The 17272-nt window shown below is 44.5% G+C and overlaps 1 protein-coding gene and 1 long non-coding RNA gene across 3 annotated transcripts in view; one reads left to right on the top strand and one right to left on the bottom strand.

Moving 5' to 3' along the window:
• Positions 1-17272, bottom strand: part of NEDD9 (neural precursor cell expressed, developmentally down-regulated 9) — a 70393-nt gene that overhangs the window by 35287 nt on the left and 17834 nt on the right. The window lies entirely within an intron of this gene.
• LOC310681743 lies at positions 100-14310 on the top strand. Its single transcript, XR_014513574.1, has 3 exons — positions 100-421; positions 4043-4145; positions 14261-14310. It is a non-coding gene; the product is annotated as an uncharacterized lncRNA (long non-coding RNA).

Genomic DNA, 17272 nt, shown 5'->3' with positions numbered 1-17272 from the left:
GGGAAAAACAGAGGAGAGAACTTCAGCACAATATATTCCATCTCAGACACACTCAGGGTCTTTAAAGAAGTAAGAATGCTCAGTGTGAGTAAGGGGGGGATCATTGCACAAATGTGACATTAAAAACACAATGACAGCAGCCATGGACATTGACACACCTGAAGCCAAAAGTCAAAATGGCAGCCTTCACTCCCCCATCACTTTTAATTGCCCCATATCCTTAAAAAACAGAGAGAAAGAGGTTGAGGTACAATAAGAGTATAGGCTTCTTTATGGCAGGGCTGGGGAACCTTTGGGCTTCCAGACTTCATTAGACTACAACTCCTATCATTCCTGATTATGATGGCTGGGGCTGATGGAAATTGGTGTCCAGCAATATCTGGAGAGACATGGATTTAGAGTGTAAGATCCCTGCTTTATGGTAAGAGTCAATTTGTCTAAATATACATACATAATCTTTTATATCCTCTGTGGGGGGGTGTTGGGGCCCTGGAAGTTGGGAGTTAGGATTCCGGTCCTGAAATACCAGTTCAAATGCAGGCCAAAAAATCTCTGTTCTACATTTATAACCAAGGATCTCATCATGTGTATAGGTAAAGGTAAAGGGACCCCTGACCGTTAGGTCCAGTCGCAGATGACTCTGGAGTCGCAGTGCTCATCTCGCTTTATTGGCCGAGGGAGCCAGCATACAGCTTCCGGGTCATGTGGCCAGCATGACTAAGCCGCTTCTGGCAAACCAGAGCAGCACACGGAAATGCCGTTTACCTTCCCGCCGGAGCGGTACCTATTTATCTACTTGCACTTTGATGTGCTTTCGAACTGCTAGGTTGGCAGGAGCAGTGACCGAGCAACGGGAGATCACCCCATCGCGGGGATTCAAGCCGTCGACCGTCTGATTGGCAAGCCCTAAGCTCTGTGGTTTAACCCACAGTGCCACCCACGTCCCAGTAATGAAAGGTACTCTAAGGCACCGCTGGTTCGAACCCAGGATCTCCTGTTTACTAGACAGGCGCTTTAACCAGCTAAGCCATGGCGCCTATTCATCATGTGTATAGGAGACCAGGAATCTGGTCTTGAAAAACCTTGAGAAAGTATGCCTATTTTGTGAAAATTTTCCTAGGGAACAATGAGGTTTTCTGCTTTTAAACTCAAGTTGAGAAGTGTGAAGTCATGTGTTGAAAGGAATAAATGGAAGGTAAATCTTTACTACTTCATGCGGCATGCTGTAAATATTACATAAAACTGCTAACTTATTTAATAGCAATAAAAGGGATAAGCATGCTGGAATGAAACCCAGGGTCAAATGTTTGCTCAGTCAGTTGTGTCTCAACCTCAGTTTGCCTTCTAGAAAATGGGAACTATTAAAAATCTACTTCACTGGACTGTTGGAAGGGTTAGCATGCAAATATCCTAGAAAAGGCAAATCTGGCAGCTTAAGACCTGCTTTGGACAACCTGCTGATACCTCATTGCCAAGAGAGACTAAATTGCCAAGGAAGATGGGACAGGGCCTTTTCTGTGGTGATTTCTCCAACTATGGAACTATTTCCTTAGGAATGAAGCAAAGTGGAAACCACTCTCTCCTTAGGGAGTGGTTTCCACTTTGCTTCATTTTAGGTGGGCTGTTAAAACCTTTTTCTTTCCACATGGCTTTGGGATGATTTTAAAAGGTAACTAATTCTGCTCTCTTTTTTAAAAAGTTTTGTTCTGTTTGTTTTAAAGATTTGAAAACATGCCACTGAAAAGGCATGTCCATGGTTCTGTACACCCACCCACCCCCTAATTGTAAAGATGCAGAATAGAGAAGCAGAGGCACAACACTCTCTTGGCTACCCAGAAAGCCTTTGTACACGCTGAGATTTAAAGCTTCATCTGTCAAAACCAAAACTAAGGTCCTTGTTATTCCTGGCATCCATCTACAGTGGTACCTCAGGTTAAGAACTTAATTCGTTCTGGAGGTCCGCTCTTAACCTGAAACTGTTCTTAACCTGAGGTACCACTTTAGCTAATGGGGCCTCCCGCTGCTGCCACACCGCCACCATGCGATTTCTGTTCTCATCCTGAAGCAAAGTTCTTAACCCGAGGTACTATTTCTAGGCTAGCGGAGTCTGTAACCTGAAACGTCTATAACCCAAGATACCACTGTATCTCGAAAGACAATGGAGTGTGCCTCCGGGGATGAAGTCAAACCACTGCATTAGCAGCACCAAAGTGACTTCCCTGAGGCACAAGCCTGGGCAGGGTGCATGGAGGTCCTGGTCTGCCTAGACAACAAGATGCCCCTCCTGGCTTTGATGTTGTGGTTCGAAGTAAAGCAGAGCAATACGTCTGGCACCAGATTGGCTGCAGAGTTGCTGAAAAGGGGCATACAAGGTTTGTCTTTCTGAGCCTTTTCTTCTTCCAAAGATGTCCTGCAAGGCTGTGGAGGTTTAGGATCAGAGCTTTCCTTCTCCTAGATGGGCTACCTTCCCAGGTTGAAAGGCCCCCAGCAACATTATCTTGATAGCCCTGCAGCCTCACTGCTTCCTGAGCCACCATGGGATTAAGAGACACCCCTAGATCCTACAGAAAGGGCCGCAATGTGGCTTGTCCATGCCAGCCTCATGTTTCAGGAGCATGGGTTAACCCTGCCATGGGGAGGAGCTTTGGACCAGGTTCTCCCTGCATGGTCGGGCTTCTCAGGAAGTAGCTGTGCACCGCTGAAGGTTCCCATCCCACCAGAGTAATGCGAGCACTGGGCCTAACTCTGCATCCACCACTACAGAGCAGCACCCCGGGCTCTGCATATGGCTCTGCAACTTCATAACATGAGCCAACCCATACCTCTTTTTAAAAATATGCCGTTTCCATTCACAGACAAAACATGCTTTGCCTGTCTCTCGCTCTCTTTCTTTCTGTATACATGGCTGTCTGGCACATTCGGTACTGAAGCTGTCAGCCAAACTAGGCAGTCAGTGGGAAGCAGACAAGCTGTATAGGCTGTCATTCTTGGACGCCTTCACAAAGGCCCAGAACGCTTTACTTCTTGGCTCACGTGGTCCTAAGCAAAGCACGCTGGCAGCCATTAGACTGCCCAGTCCCGTACTCCAGAGGAGCCAGATAGCTGCAGATGAATTGCAAGAGTTCTCTTCTCTCAGAGGAAAATGTATATGTAGTGCAAAAAACACACAGACATAGCAATGAATGGTTACAGCCCATCCTAAACAAGCTGATGGTTGGTGGCTTCTGGAAAGTCCTTTTAACAGCAGACAGTTTATACGAAGGAGAAAGCAGTTTTACTTTTCGAAAAAAGCCAAACTTTGACAGCAGAGGATGAAGCTCCAGTCTCTCCCTGCCTCAAACACAAATCAGTACTAGTTTCTAACAGTACTAGAAGGATTTATTATTTACTCGTTCAAAAAAGAGCAGGGAGTGGATTTGCGAAGTAATTTTTTTTCAGTTTAATGTATCTTAAATTAAGGTACTACATGGTTGATTAGCATACTGAATAAAGTCAAGTCAATCTGGAATGACTGTATGAGCCTCAAATATAGATTTATTTATTTATTTTTTAAAAACCCAACAACCTGCATTTCTGTTGCCTTTAATTAATAAGTATTCTTATTTGAAGGTGAAATTATGCTGATTTGATGGGGCAGGGGAGAGAAAGCTTGAGAGAGCACCACAAATAACAAAATACGTTCTAAGTAGGGCTGTCAGCTAATCAAGAGAGATTTTAATCAGACTTTTCACTGATAACATAGCTACATTTAAATAAATTTGCATATTATCAAAATATCAACACAGGTGTCTTCTTGAGAAGGGTAAGAAGCTATGTTCAAGATTAAATGCTTTATTCACTATTGCAAGAACCAGAACCAAAGATAGTATAGAACAACTAAGTTGGTTTATCTTTACACTCATACTACTACTGATTAAAATATGTTCTCTCAACAAATGAAAACTGGCCGCCTTGGACTACTCAACGAAAGCTCAACTAATATGGTCAATTGAAGCTTGCCAGCCAAAAAATCCTAATTCTTTGTTATTGGGTTTATCAACAGGATACAAGGCAAAATGAATACAGAAGAATGAATCAACACAAATTAACAAAGATCATATCCAGCTTTGAGACAAACACATATGAACAAATAAAGATGCTATCATGTGAGTTAAACAGGACTGTATAAGCAGATAAATCTGCCAAATCTGTCTTTCCAAAAAGACTGGCGGACTAGGAAGATATGAGCCACGATTAATATGTGATAAAGGAACACTCAATTGCATAGAAGGTATCAGGTGAGAGCAGAGCCTGGGAAATCTGTTTCTCTAGGAGGGCTAGATATCACAGACGAGTGACCCCTGACAATCTGCCATGCTGGCTAGAACAGATGGGAATTTCAGTCCAACATCATTTGGAAGGCAACTGCTTCCCCGCCCCTGTGCTAGGGGTATCTATTTACTCCTGTGTAGCAACCAAATTCACACCCGAAGCATAGATCTGCTCTATGATAACTGTCACTTGAAAACTCACCCAACTGTTGAAATCTTTCTCTTTTTCAAAGTTCTACCCTCGGCCAGATGTATACGGTATATAGCACACCACTTTCTCCTGCCTGCGTTTTATGGGGAGGTGCTACAGCCAGTTAAAGCACCAAGCCTAACTACCTTTGGCTTATCCAAAACCTAACATGCCAGGTCTCTGATTTACAGCTGGGTGAACAGGAAGCAAACGTTTAGTTTGAGTAGTCAAGCAGAACCATTCAGGTTTCCAGCTTTTAATTAGAACAAATGCACCAAAGACAGAAAGGGGGGGGGGATAAGACAAAATGTCAGTAATAATTTTGGGTGCCAGGAAAAAAGAACCATGAATGCCAATAAACAGGAATCAATAAGAGTCTTCCCTCTTTTCCTTTGACCAGGACTTGGCCAGTGAGCTAAAATGGCCTCACTTTGCTGGACTGGTTTACCAGGCATCACAAGCTGGGAGCCACTGTTCCCATGAAATGTTAAAGATGCTCAAAATTAATGCAAACATATATAACTGGAACCTGAGCTTACCTTTTCCTCCTCTCTCCCCACTGCTTTTTCCTTGCCTGTCATACATTTTAGATTATAAAACAGAGGGCAGGGACTGTCTGTACTTGTACACAGCTCCAGGAGCCTTTTATCCCGCTAAAGAATGGGGTAAATAAAGAAAGTTACAACAGTTTTTTTAAGTAAGCCCAAAAGTTAAAGGTAAAGGTAAAGGTACCCCTGCCCGTACGGGCCAGTCTTGACAGACTCTAGGGTTGTGTGCCCATCTCACTCAAAGAGGCCAAGGGCCAGCGCTGTCCGGAGACACTTCTGGGTCACGTGGCCAGCGTGACATCGCTGCTCTGGCGAGCCAGAGCCGCACACAGAAACGCCGTTTACCTTCCCGCTAGTAAGCGGTCCCTATTTATCTACTTGCACCCAGGGGTGCTTTCGAACTGCTAGGTTGGCAGGCGCTGGGACCAAACAGCGGGAGCGCACCCCGCCGCAGGGATTCGAACCGCCGACCTTTCGATCGGCAAGCCCTAGGCACTGAGGCTTTAACCCACAGTGCCACCCGCGTCCCTAAGCCCACAAGTTACTGGGCTGCAAATGTTATTAGCTGGCTAGGAGGCAAGTCGTCTGTGCTGTACAGTTCTGTGTTGGGCATGAAGTGTGTAGGGGAGAGCCCCCTCCTCTGCAGCCAGAATGGAAATGCAGGATTGCTAGTCCTTTTAATAGGCTACAAGGTGGACCGATGGAGATGGGAAGGGGTAGGGGTGCTCCCTTGCTGCCACCTTGCTGCAGCTTCTCACTAGCTATGAATAAAGAAAGACTTTACTGTATCTGCAGCTCGCATAGAAACTAAGACAACTAGTCAGGGATGGGGGATGCTGCCCGCTCACTCACCTGCATGGAATTCCTGGATACCTGTGGCAAGCAAGCGAGTTAAATACAAGAGTGACAGTTATTGGGGAAAAAACACTTTCCCTCCATTTCCTCAGAACTGTTAGCACTGATCAGTCACATGGCAAGTTATTTTGCATCATTCTGTGTGGGGCTCCCATCCTTTGAAGCCTCTGTTTCTTTTGATGTTTAGGTTGCTACAATATACAATATACAGTATAGGAAGATGCCTTATACAGTGGTACCTCGGGTTAAGAACTTAATTCGTTCCGGAGGTCCGTTCTTAACCTGAAACTGTTCTTAACCTGAAGCACCACTTTAGCTAATGGGGCCTCCCGCTGCCGCCGCCGCACAATTTCTGTTCTCATCCTGAAGCAAAGTTCTTAGCCCGAGGTACTATTTCTGGGTTAGCAGAGTCTGTAACCTGAAGCGTCTGTAACCTGAAGCATCTGTAACCCGAGGTACCAGTGTACTGAGTCAGGGGATTGTTCGAGCTAGATCAGTGCTGTTGACACTGGTCGGCAGCAGCTCCTCCCAGCCTTACCTGGCGAGGCCAAGGATTGAATCGGGGACCACAAAGCAGATGCTCTAACCACTGAGCTGCAGCTCTCTTCCAGCATACTCCTCCATGAAACGACACCATGATGTGGGTTGTTAGGCCACAAAAGTAGCTATATAAAAACAGGAGCCTGCTATTTTTTTTTTTAAATTACTCATTAAAATAAAAATCAGGGCAAGGAGATGAAAGAAACATTCAAGAGGGATATGAAGTGACAGCTTTAAAATGCCAAAGGGAAAGAGGCCAGGCAGAGGCAGGGGTGGGAAGGCAGGGAGGATTCCATCCGGCCTCATAAAGTAAACAGGGCGAATGACGTCCATTGCAAGACAGTGGTAGCTGGGTGGGTGCGCAGCCATGGAGCAAACAGAGAGATGATAACTAATGCAGCACCATGAGATTGTGTACAATGGCTTCTTTAAAAGCCAACAAAACTGGCCACAAAAAACCTAGCACCCTTCGTCTGCCTCTCCCCCAGACAACAATTATTCATCAGAAAGCAACTTAAGCATCCATTCTTTCACCAGAATCTTTCTGTCATAGCAGGAGGTGGGGGGGGGGGGAATGCTCCCAGGCACGTAGACTTGTGTACATTGAGCTATCATATACCAGAATGATTAACTTTTCTTTCTCTGCCCCCGCCTCCCCAACTACTGCCACCTACGTACACAGAGAGTTTATTATTATAGCTACCAAGGAAACGATCACCTCTGAGTAAAGGAGAAATGCCTGCTCGTTTCTATTAGGAGCCCGTTTCTAAACTACCCTAAACAGGTCATCCAATTATCTCACTCATGTTTAGACAGTAACAGGAAAAAGGAGGGAGGAGCAGTAGGAGCTCAAACAAAAAAAGAATGATGTAAGCCTCTCTAGCAGAAGCTTAAGCAAGTGACTAATTTCCCAAGATTATTATTAATAATAAAAATTTAAAGGCAGAAGGAAGGGTCTGCCTCTAATACCGTTTGCCTCCCTTTCTCCATATGCATGGCTTTAAGTCCAAAGGAACTGGCAGTCTGAGGGCCGCAGTCCTTTCATGAGTAACCTGCTAGGGGCCAGTGATGATAGCAGCAGATATGACTCTTTGCTTTGTAAAATGGTGACATTCCAGCCACACAAAACCCAGCTGTTTTTTTTCTAAACACACACACACTGCCCAAGTTCCTCAGAGTGGTGTACAGTGGTACCTCGGGTCACATATGCTCCAGGTTACAGACGCTTCAGGTTACAGACTCCGCTAACCCAGAAATAGTGCTTCAGGTTAAGAACTTTGCTTCAGGATGAGAACAGAAATCGTGCTCCAGCGGCAGCATTAGCTAAAGTTGTGCTTCAGGTTAAGAACAGTTTCAGGTTAAGAACGGACCTCCAGAACGAATTAAGTTCTTAACCCGATGTACCACTGTATGTAGTTTTCTCTCCTCATTTCATCCTCACAACCGACTGTGAGGTAGGCTAGGCATAGAGAGAACGAGTGGCATAGTATCCCCTAATGAACTTGAAGAATTGAGGTCTGATTCTCAACATGGCAGCAAGGAAGCTTTAATAAGTTAAGAGAGTTCCTCCCACCAGTGCGCCACCAACCCATTAAACCTTGTGAGCTATTAACTTGCGTGGACTTGACACAGACAGGAGGAGGCGAAGATGCCCCGAGTCATAAAGCAGGGACAGGGTATCAACAGAGAGAAGCACATGCTGTGTTGTGGAGGCTGACAATGGACATCTCTAGTCGGGAATCTGGCAGGCAGTTCTGTGCCGGTTCTTTTTTATCTTCCGCTTCCCTCATCCCCCATCCCTGGAATAAAGTGCCTATTGTATTGTACTGTCAAGGAGGAAAACTACTGAAGCATTGTGTGTCACAAATCTGTCGAAAGCAGGAGATTCTGTGAGAACCAGAGCTGTGCAGATCCCGCCACAGATAGAAACATTATGGCTTTAGAGTCTTTTGATTTTTTTTGTATGCTTAAAGGATGCAGACATTGTTCTGTTCTGGTGCTCTCTGGCCGCATTAAAAACTCATGCAAGCATCATGGTAGCAGCTTAAAAGCACTGGACTGGGAGATTGGGGTTCCAATCCCTGCTGAACCATAAGCTCACTGGGTGTTCTTAGGCCAGTCACTGTCTCTTAACCTAACCTACCTCCCCTTCTGTCAACAGAGAGGAAGTCCACAGGATCCTGTGACCCCCTTCAGCTGCCATTTGTGGGAGCTGAAGATTGTTCCTTGAGCTGCCTTAGTCACATATATTAAACAGGGTGGTTATTATATAAGAGGGTTATGGGATGGGCTTCCAACCTGATCATTTTTAATATATATTTAAAGAAAATGAAACAACTTCTAGAAAGTGGTTTGCCACAACAGTATTGAGATTAAGCTCACTTCCCCATCAGAGTTTACTGTGAATTTAGTGCTACTCAAACATGAAAGTTGTTCGCACAATATCGCACACATCAAAATGCCCCTCGATTTCCCACCCTCTCCCTTTAAGCCAGATTTCCCAGTTCCACATTTTTAATTTTATTTAAGTGGATTTTCCATGGAAATGGTAAATCCAGATTGAATTTGCGGATTGGGATGGCATTTTGATGAAGACAGTATTTATGGACAGCGCAAAACAAACACCTTGTTTGAGCAGTGCCCTAAATCTCAATGTTGTTGCAGGATGGCATTTTGATCATGCAAATGCTGAGCTAAAATTGACTGCAGGAGCTGCTCCAAGATCAATAAAGGGCTTTGCTGATGTGTCTTTACTTAGAGCTAAGAGACACTTGCAAAGTACAAACCTAAGAAACCAGTGTGTTCGTCATTACTCTTGTACCCCTCAGGCAAAACACAACCATTATCACAGAAGGCCAAACGTTCCTATCAAGTACAAACCGTTCTCAAAGAGTTTCGTGAGGGGAGATCGGAGGGATCTCTTTGCAGAACACTTTGGCCAACAATAATTCCACCAGTGTGCTTTATTTGGCAGTAAGATATTCCACCCCCCACCAAAAAACTGGATGATGTGTTTTTAATGCAAATAAAGAGTGATGGCTTCCCAGCCTTGGCAGGAGCCATGAGAAGGTGCTGAGTTCTGAATGCCCGGCCACTTCATTCCTGTGCATCTCCAGGGCAGAGGCTGCCAGCCACTGAGCCCACTAGCCCTGCCAAGTTGTCTGGAAGCAGCAGAGTGTGGAAAAATGTTGGCCTGGGCAGGAGAAAAGCAAGTCTCTCAATTCACTCTTCCAGCGAGCTGCCTGCCTTTATTTCACTCTACATTACAAAGCGGGAGGATCTGAGTATGCAGTGGTGAAGTTTATCAGCCTCAAACAATAGAAGTTTTAAAAAATGCCCTCTCAACCATAATGCTTCCCCACCCCCCTTTTTTTAAAAAGATTATTAAGGTCTTTTGCTTTAGGCGGGAAAATCATGCCAGTTGCATTTTCTCTTTTGGCACGACAACTCAGATTCCCTTCCAAGATGAACCAGGCAATGCCAGTCTAATTTTGAAGGTGTGGCAGGCATATAGCCAATAGGTTTATTAGGTTCCAGATGTTTCACTCACTCTTCAAGACTGTGATGCAGTCCAGGGATGACTGAGGCTTCATGAATGATCCTGCGAAAGCACGCCAACCCTTTTCTCTTACTCCAATTTATACTCTCTTTGCAGCAAAAAGATGGGGATCAGTTAGCAAACAAACAGATATTCTGGTTTCAGATATTCTGTATCTTTACTGCAGAAGGAACTGGTGACAAGACCCTGCTGCTGAAGATCCTGTAAAGACTCCAGATTTAATATTCTTACAGATGGTCACCTCACAGAATCACAGAATTTTAGACTTGGAAGGTACCACAGGGGTCATCTAGCCAACGCCCTGCAATGCAGGAATCTTTTGCCCAATGCGGGGCTCGAACACATGACCCTCATATTAAGAGATTCATTTACATTACGTGGCATTCCTCCACTTGCTTCAAAATGTGGCAATCCCTGTAGCAGCACATTTATTCCATCACATGGAGAAACCATGCAGCCTTGGCCTCTTTCAAATATGGAGCTTACCACACTTGGAAATGCAATTTCATGGGTGCACCTGTGGCAAGCCATTCGTGTGGAATATTCCTCCTTCTCCACTCCCCCAAAGAGAGGCCAACTGGGAAGGTTGACCGTGCCACAGCAGCACAAGAGAAGAAGAAGAAGAAGAAGAGTTTGGATTTGATATCCCGCCTTTCACTCCCTTTAAGGAGTCTCAAAGCGGCTAACATTCTCCTTTCCCTTCCTCCCCCACAACAAACACTCTGTGAGGTGAGTGGGGCTGAGAGACTTCAAGGAAGTGTGACTGGCCCAAGGTCACCCAGCAGCTGCATGTGGAGGAGCGGAGACGCGAACCCGGTTCCCCAGATTACAAGACTACCGCTCTCAACCACTACACCACACTGGCACTGCATAGAAGCAGCTTGTCGCATGGGGCCCACACAAAGAAGTGCCACCACCCTTCAAGAATCAGGACGTTGTGTGTGCAAACACTCAGGGCCAGATTTAACTAAGCCAGCATGCTGGATGTCAATACAAGGGGTTCTACTATTGCAATGGGACTTCCCCTCCTCTCCTCCCCCTGTTTGCCCCCCATGCCAAGTTGCTCAGATTGCCTCTGGAGGGTGAGGAGAACCCCCAGAACAGCACATGGCAAGAGGAGAGGGGCTTCATTCCACCTGGCAAGCAGAAATGTTTGCCCTGATGGGAAGAGTGGAAGAGCGCATTGTTGAATTCCTCCCATGGAATTTTATGGCTGTTCCTTCCAGCAGACCATATGAATGCTCACCAAGGATCTTCATTCTGAACAATGTCCATTAATTAACAACACATGCTAAGTGGTGCTAGTCTGGGTGAAGGTTGGGCTCTTGGCTTGTTTGTTTGCCTACAGGATTGTTATTCATTTAAAAGGCCTGTGAACAAGCTTTACAAAACCCAAAACAGATTTCAGGGTGGAGTTGGATTTCATTTTTGTTGCTTGCTTTCTCACACTGCTCTCTCTCTCTCTCTCTCTCTCACACACACACACACACCAACACATTCTACCCTGATCCTCATGCACATCTGAATGTACACATACTCAGAAATCCCGGGTCTCTATCAGAATATGCCCAAAGGTTGTGGCACAAGAGAAACAGTATTGTAATATCTAAAACACTATGCTTTTACCTGGGCTACCAAGTGCTGATAGGAGATGTCTGCTCCGTTGCTTTGCTTTTGGCACACTATCCTCTGGCTTAGGTAGGTTAGTGTGCCAGAGGGCCGATGATCCTGCTGCAGACTTGAGGAATTTATGAGATCACCAGCCAACTGATTCTATGCAGCCTTGCTGTGAAGGAGGTGTAAGCTCATAAAGGCACATGACGGACAGCGACCAGGGAGCAACACACGTTAGTACAACTCCAGATGAAGCAGTTATCGCAAGCAGGAGAGAGGCAACCAAGCTACCATATCACATTTCCAGAACTCCATGGGGCGCTCATTTCTTTTCCAGTGGAACATTAGCAGTGACGTGCCCTTACATATCCTTTGAAAGAGACAGACCCCACCCTCTGCCTCCCAGCTCAGACTAGCCAAGTGTTTGGAAACTCTACAAAGTCAAAGGATTTTGGTCATATATATATTTAACCCCCCTCCCTCACCCTTTTCCTATAGAGCTATCTATTTTAAAATAATTCTTAAACTGGAAGGGGGCTTCCTTTTAAAGACCACACCATCATTTCTGTGCATGAAGGAAAACTACAAAACCAGAAGGCAGAGAACCAAGCAAAGCAAGGATTATCTCACTAGGATTTAACTACCACCATGCCAAAAACCCAGAGGTGTGTGGTGGAAAAGCTAACTTCATTCCCTTGGCCAAACCAGGAAATTCCTTGTGAAAGAAGACTGGCTGTTGGGTGCTAGAAGACAAAAAGCTGGGGGGGGGGATGTGGGCATGAGAGAAACAAAAGAGGCAAGAACCCACTCAAATCTGCTGTGGTTGAAACTGCCCACACTCTGTCTTTTCCCCATATAAACAATCTAGAATAAAATTCCCATAACATATTGGGGGTGGGAGACCCAATAGCTACTCCATAACAGTACTCAATAGCTTGACTCAGCTTGCCAGGGTCAAGGCTTTTATATTAATTCCAACTTGGGTCCGTGATATCTCAGGGGCTGCTTGATCTCTTATATCCCTGCCTGATCAATGAAATCTTCATGAGAGCTACTGTTAGTGGTTACCTGGCTCAGATGTATGACTTCTATCTACCAGGAGTCATAGCCATTAATTTCAATGGATCTACTCCAAGTATGACTAATGATGGATCCAATACATTGCTTTAAAACAGTGGTGTCCAAACTTTTTTCAAAGCGGGCCAGATTTGATGAAGAGAAGGGCCATGAGGGCCGACCAGAGTTATTGACCTTTTCTAAGGGTTGAAGTTGTTGGGGTTTTTTTCGGATTTTACCCCAGGAAATAAACTGCCACAGGGGCCAGATTAAACCAACCGGTGGGCTGGATTAGGCCCCCCAAATGGACTTTGGACAGTGCAATGGAGATGGGAGGCATAATTTGGACCTGAACTTTTAACATGTAAATATGTTATCCGGCTTCGTAGTACTCAATGCTATAAAAAACTCTGATCAGACCAAAGCGGAACAAACCAAAGGGAAGCCCATTCTCATCCCCATTATGCCTGTGAAACAGAATTACAGTGGTGCCTCGCAAGACGAAAAGAATCCGTTCCGCAAGTCTTTTCGTCTTGCGGTTTTTTCGTCTTGCGAAGCAAGCCCATTGACGGAGTAGCGCTATTAGCGCTATTGGCAGTTTAAGGGCTAAAAACGGCTTTTTAAGGCTTAAGGGATTAGCGGTTTTGCTGCTAAAATGCTTTTAGCAGCTTAGCGCTTCAGGAAAAGGGGTTTTGGAGCGGGGGAAAAACTCAAAATTTTTCGTCAATTTTCGTCTTGCGAAGCAAGCCCATAGGGAAATTTGTCTTGCGAAGCGCCTCTGCAAACGGAAAACCCTTTCGTCTTGCGGGTTTTCCGTCTTGCGAGGCATTCGTCTTGCGGGGCACCACTGTACTTAAGATCGGACTACTTTCAATGTAAGGAGCTTCCACACAACTTTTAAACTAGAATGGAAAACCTCCAGCTACTAGAGCTGGGTTGAGAGTAGGGTCCCTTCAGTATAGTCTTGTTAAGAGTAGCAATATGTGAAAACTCCAAATCAACTGATTTCCAGAGTCATTTTAACTTTATAAAGAATTAGCTGGTGAAAAGAATGAAGGCACAAACCCAGACTCTACTATTACAAATTACAATGCCACACACTTTTTCTACGTACACAGTTTGTTTGAACCTGTAGATTAAACATCAATTCTCCATGGTTCTTCAAAAAATACTAATGAAGTGAGCTAGATTGCATTCAGTGGGAAACAAGACTTTATTCCCACGATTTTTAAGCATTCCTCAAAGGCTATTGTCTCTGTACATGTCACAGGGTTTCCCGCTGAAATTTCAACTTCCTAGTCAATGGGGCACATCTTAAGAAGGGCCTCTTAATATGCCAGCTACATTCATGCAGACTAAGTCCATTCTTAGTTCTCCCCTTCTTTTGGAGCATGCTAATCCAGCCTGGTTGTATGAATGAATGAATGAATGGATGAATGAATGAATGGGTGTAAAAACACAAACTTCAAACAGCAGGAGTTGGCCTTGTCCCCTTTGAGACTAAAAAGTTGGGTCATTTTCACCAACCGTACAGAAACTATATTTCTCAACTGAAATGTTTCTTCTCATTTTTAATTATTTTCTTTAGGGCAAAGAATAAACACTTTAAAATGGACAAGAATTTCCACTATTATTCAGAATAAAGAAGCGGAAAGAAAATAGTCGTTTTAAAAGAACAGTATGAGCTGTCAGAGACAAACTGGCCCAAGGTAAATGACATCACATTTTGGCTTAGAGGATGCATAAATCTAGATTTTTGTAACTGGCAGAAATTGTTCTGTATGATACACATAGTGTTCTCACTGCTGATTGGTAGATTACCTGTGCTGTAACATAAGTCTCTCCTTATTACCAGAACAATTCATTGATGCATTTAAATACTTCACTTTGTAAGTCTGATCTTCTTTATGCTGTGGGGCCTACCAAAACTTTAATATCTATATCCTCCCATCCCTGCTGTCTTGCTCTGATCCAACTAAGGAGATCCACATGCATCTCGCTGAAAGCAATGCAAAACAGATATGCGGCCCCTGAACATGGATGCGTATATGAATGAGCATCTGCACAAATGAACCAGCAAGTGATGCAAACACATATTTTTGAACAGTGGTCTCCTTACTTGGGTCAGGGAACCTGGCTGCATGGAGTCAGTTCCACCGACAGCCATTGAAGCCTCCCTGCTCGAGCCATGAAATATCTTCTTTGACTCCTGTAAGAGAATTTGGCTCAGAGGTGCAAATACCTAACCATCCCTCCCTTTATGAGGAAACCCAAGTGACTGTGTAGGGCTCCCTCCTGCCAACATTCAGCGACAGCAGCAATTCTGCACACAAGTACAGCTCTTGGTCCTTACCAGTTTTTCGAGAACTTGGGGTATTTTCCTCTCCAAGAAGCCCAGATTTTCTGGCATATCTCAGGGGTCTCCTAGGTATGCAGAAACTCACTCCAATTCTCTCACTGAGCGTGTTTAGCTATACATGGGACATCTAGTGGACTAACAGAAGGAGCAATACATATTGCTGAATTCCAGCTAATCTGTGATTCAGCAGCAGATTCTCACTCCCACTTAGCTGGATTCAAAAATGACTCAGAACAAAGAATTATGAGACTCTGGTTCTGCTTAGTTCTTAAAAGTTCCCACACACACAGTGCATACAGTGTATCCAGTTTTATGGACAGATAAATGTGGTCACTGGGCAGCTAGCTGATGGCACACTTAGTTAGCATCACTGTCTTAAGATGGCAACCAACACAATTCTCTGCAAAACACCATTGCCTCTGTTGCCACCAACACTGTCCTTCTGGGTAGCAAATACTACCCAGTTCTAGGTCAGTTTATATGTAACAGCCAACGCTTATTACAAGATTACACAAGGTGGTGTGGGTTTGCAAAGCCTGAATCATGCAGAAAGTCATGCAAGATAAGGGGAGGAGAACCTGTGTGGACCTCCAGACTCCAACCCCCATCAGCCCCAGCCAGATGGTCAATGGTCAGGGATGGTGAGAATTCTAGCCAAGAAACATTTCAAGGGCTATATAGATGATGCCAACTGTTGCCTTCTGCCTGAAACACTCATTAATGCAGATAACTTTAGAGTGTCCAGCTTGGGTGTGAGAGAACAAAGTTCAGATCTTTGCTCTGAAATGAGGCTCTCAGAAGACAAGGCAAATCCCTATCACTTTCTTACCCAATTTGCCTCATGTGATTGCTTTATTGTGAGGCTAAAGTACAGCTGCTCTCTGAGATCCTTGGGACTGAAATGAATCAAACAGATCTGTTTAAATAGCAAAACTCTCACTAGAAAAGGCAGTTTCCACTATAATGCCAGCTGATAATCCAAAAGGAGGGAAGCAACGAACATTTTCAAAACATGCAGCCAAAATCCACAGAACTATAGTTGCTATGGAGTGGTATTTTTTGGTTCAGGCAGTGCACTTCTAGACATGCCTACGCAGAAGGAAGTCCTACCGAGTTCAGTGAGACTTACTCCTATGTACACGATTGCAGCCTTAATGTAAAATAAAAAATGAACATCTCAAACAAAAACTATTCATTAATAGTGTAGCTGAAAGTGCAGACAGTTCCTCATGTAACCTTCATGAAAATAATAGCTCCTTTTTTAGACAAAGCTCCCTTCATTGTTCTCCAGGGCATCCAGATAAATGAGGATGTCCTGAAATTCTAATTTAAAATGTCCCACAGAATCTCTTTCGTTTGCATTTGTTCTCTTCACTCATGCTAAAATAGACTTCCCATAATATGCAGTGCATTCATCTTGCATCCACTTCATCAGGATGCAAGACTGTAACAGGAGACGGATAGCGTGCTGTATTTACAACAGACTACAAACAGTGACCAAGAGTGTCATTAATTATCTTTCCTCTCTTTGAGTCAATGCTGATGCAAAATAATATGTAGAGCCTTTAAAGTATCGGGTGACTATAGCTGCCCAAAGGCTGCTAGTTACCCATGCCTTGTGAAGTCAGAGGAATCTCTTTTATTAGTATTAAGATTTTACTGATCTCATTTACCACACTTTGTGCCGTGACATTCAGAGGGGAATGTCAGGAATAAACACAACCGCGGGGTTTGGGTCAGCAAAGTACATGCCACCACCTCTTTTTTTACATAGCTTAATGCTCCACGTCTTTCATTGCCTTGGTTACAGACAGCAAGCATTTATGGTTAGAAATACAGTAATCCTTCCCAGAGATACTGTTGTGTTTGCCTTGGCATGCCGACGTTGTATTTACGACTCTGCTGCAGCCCAAATCGAAGGCCTCACAGACCAATTTGCTCAGCTTTCTCCCTTTCCTACCAAGTACCTAAAAATAGATGATCAATACCTCAAGCTTTCTGCAGCAGCAACACATGCCCAACCCCTGCCTTGCATATTGTGAACTACCCGCCATTTCCCTAGGTTTGCTTTGGATGATCAGATAGCTAGCAAACCCCAGTGAACTGTAGGTAGGCGGGCCAAGTTCACTGGTACAGGGCTGTAAAAAGGTATGCAGGATCATCAGTGGATCCATGCACATTTCATCTTCCATAAGTTCCTGTCCATGTAAAAACTGGAGGAAAGAGTGAAACTAAGCTACT

The sequence above is a fragment of the Podarcis tiliguerta genome (assembly GCF_965153285.1).
Source record: "Podarcis tiliguerta genome assembly, chromosome: 7".
Lineage (NCBI taxonomy): Eukaryota > Metazoa > Chordata > Lepidosauria > Squamata > Lacertidae > Podarcis > Podarcis tiliguerta.
Note: the sequence above shows the minus strand (reverse complement) of the source record. Positions and strands in the feature narration are given on the sequence as shown.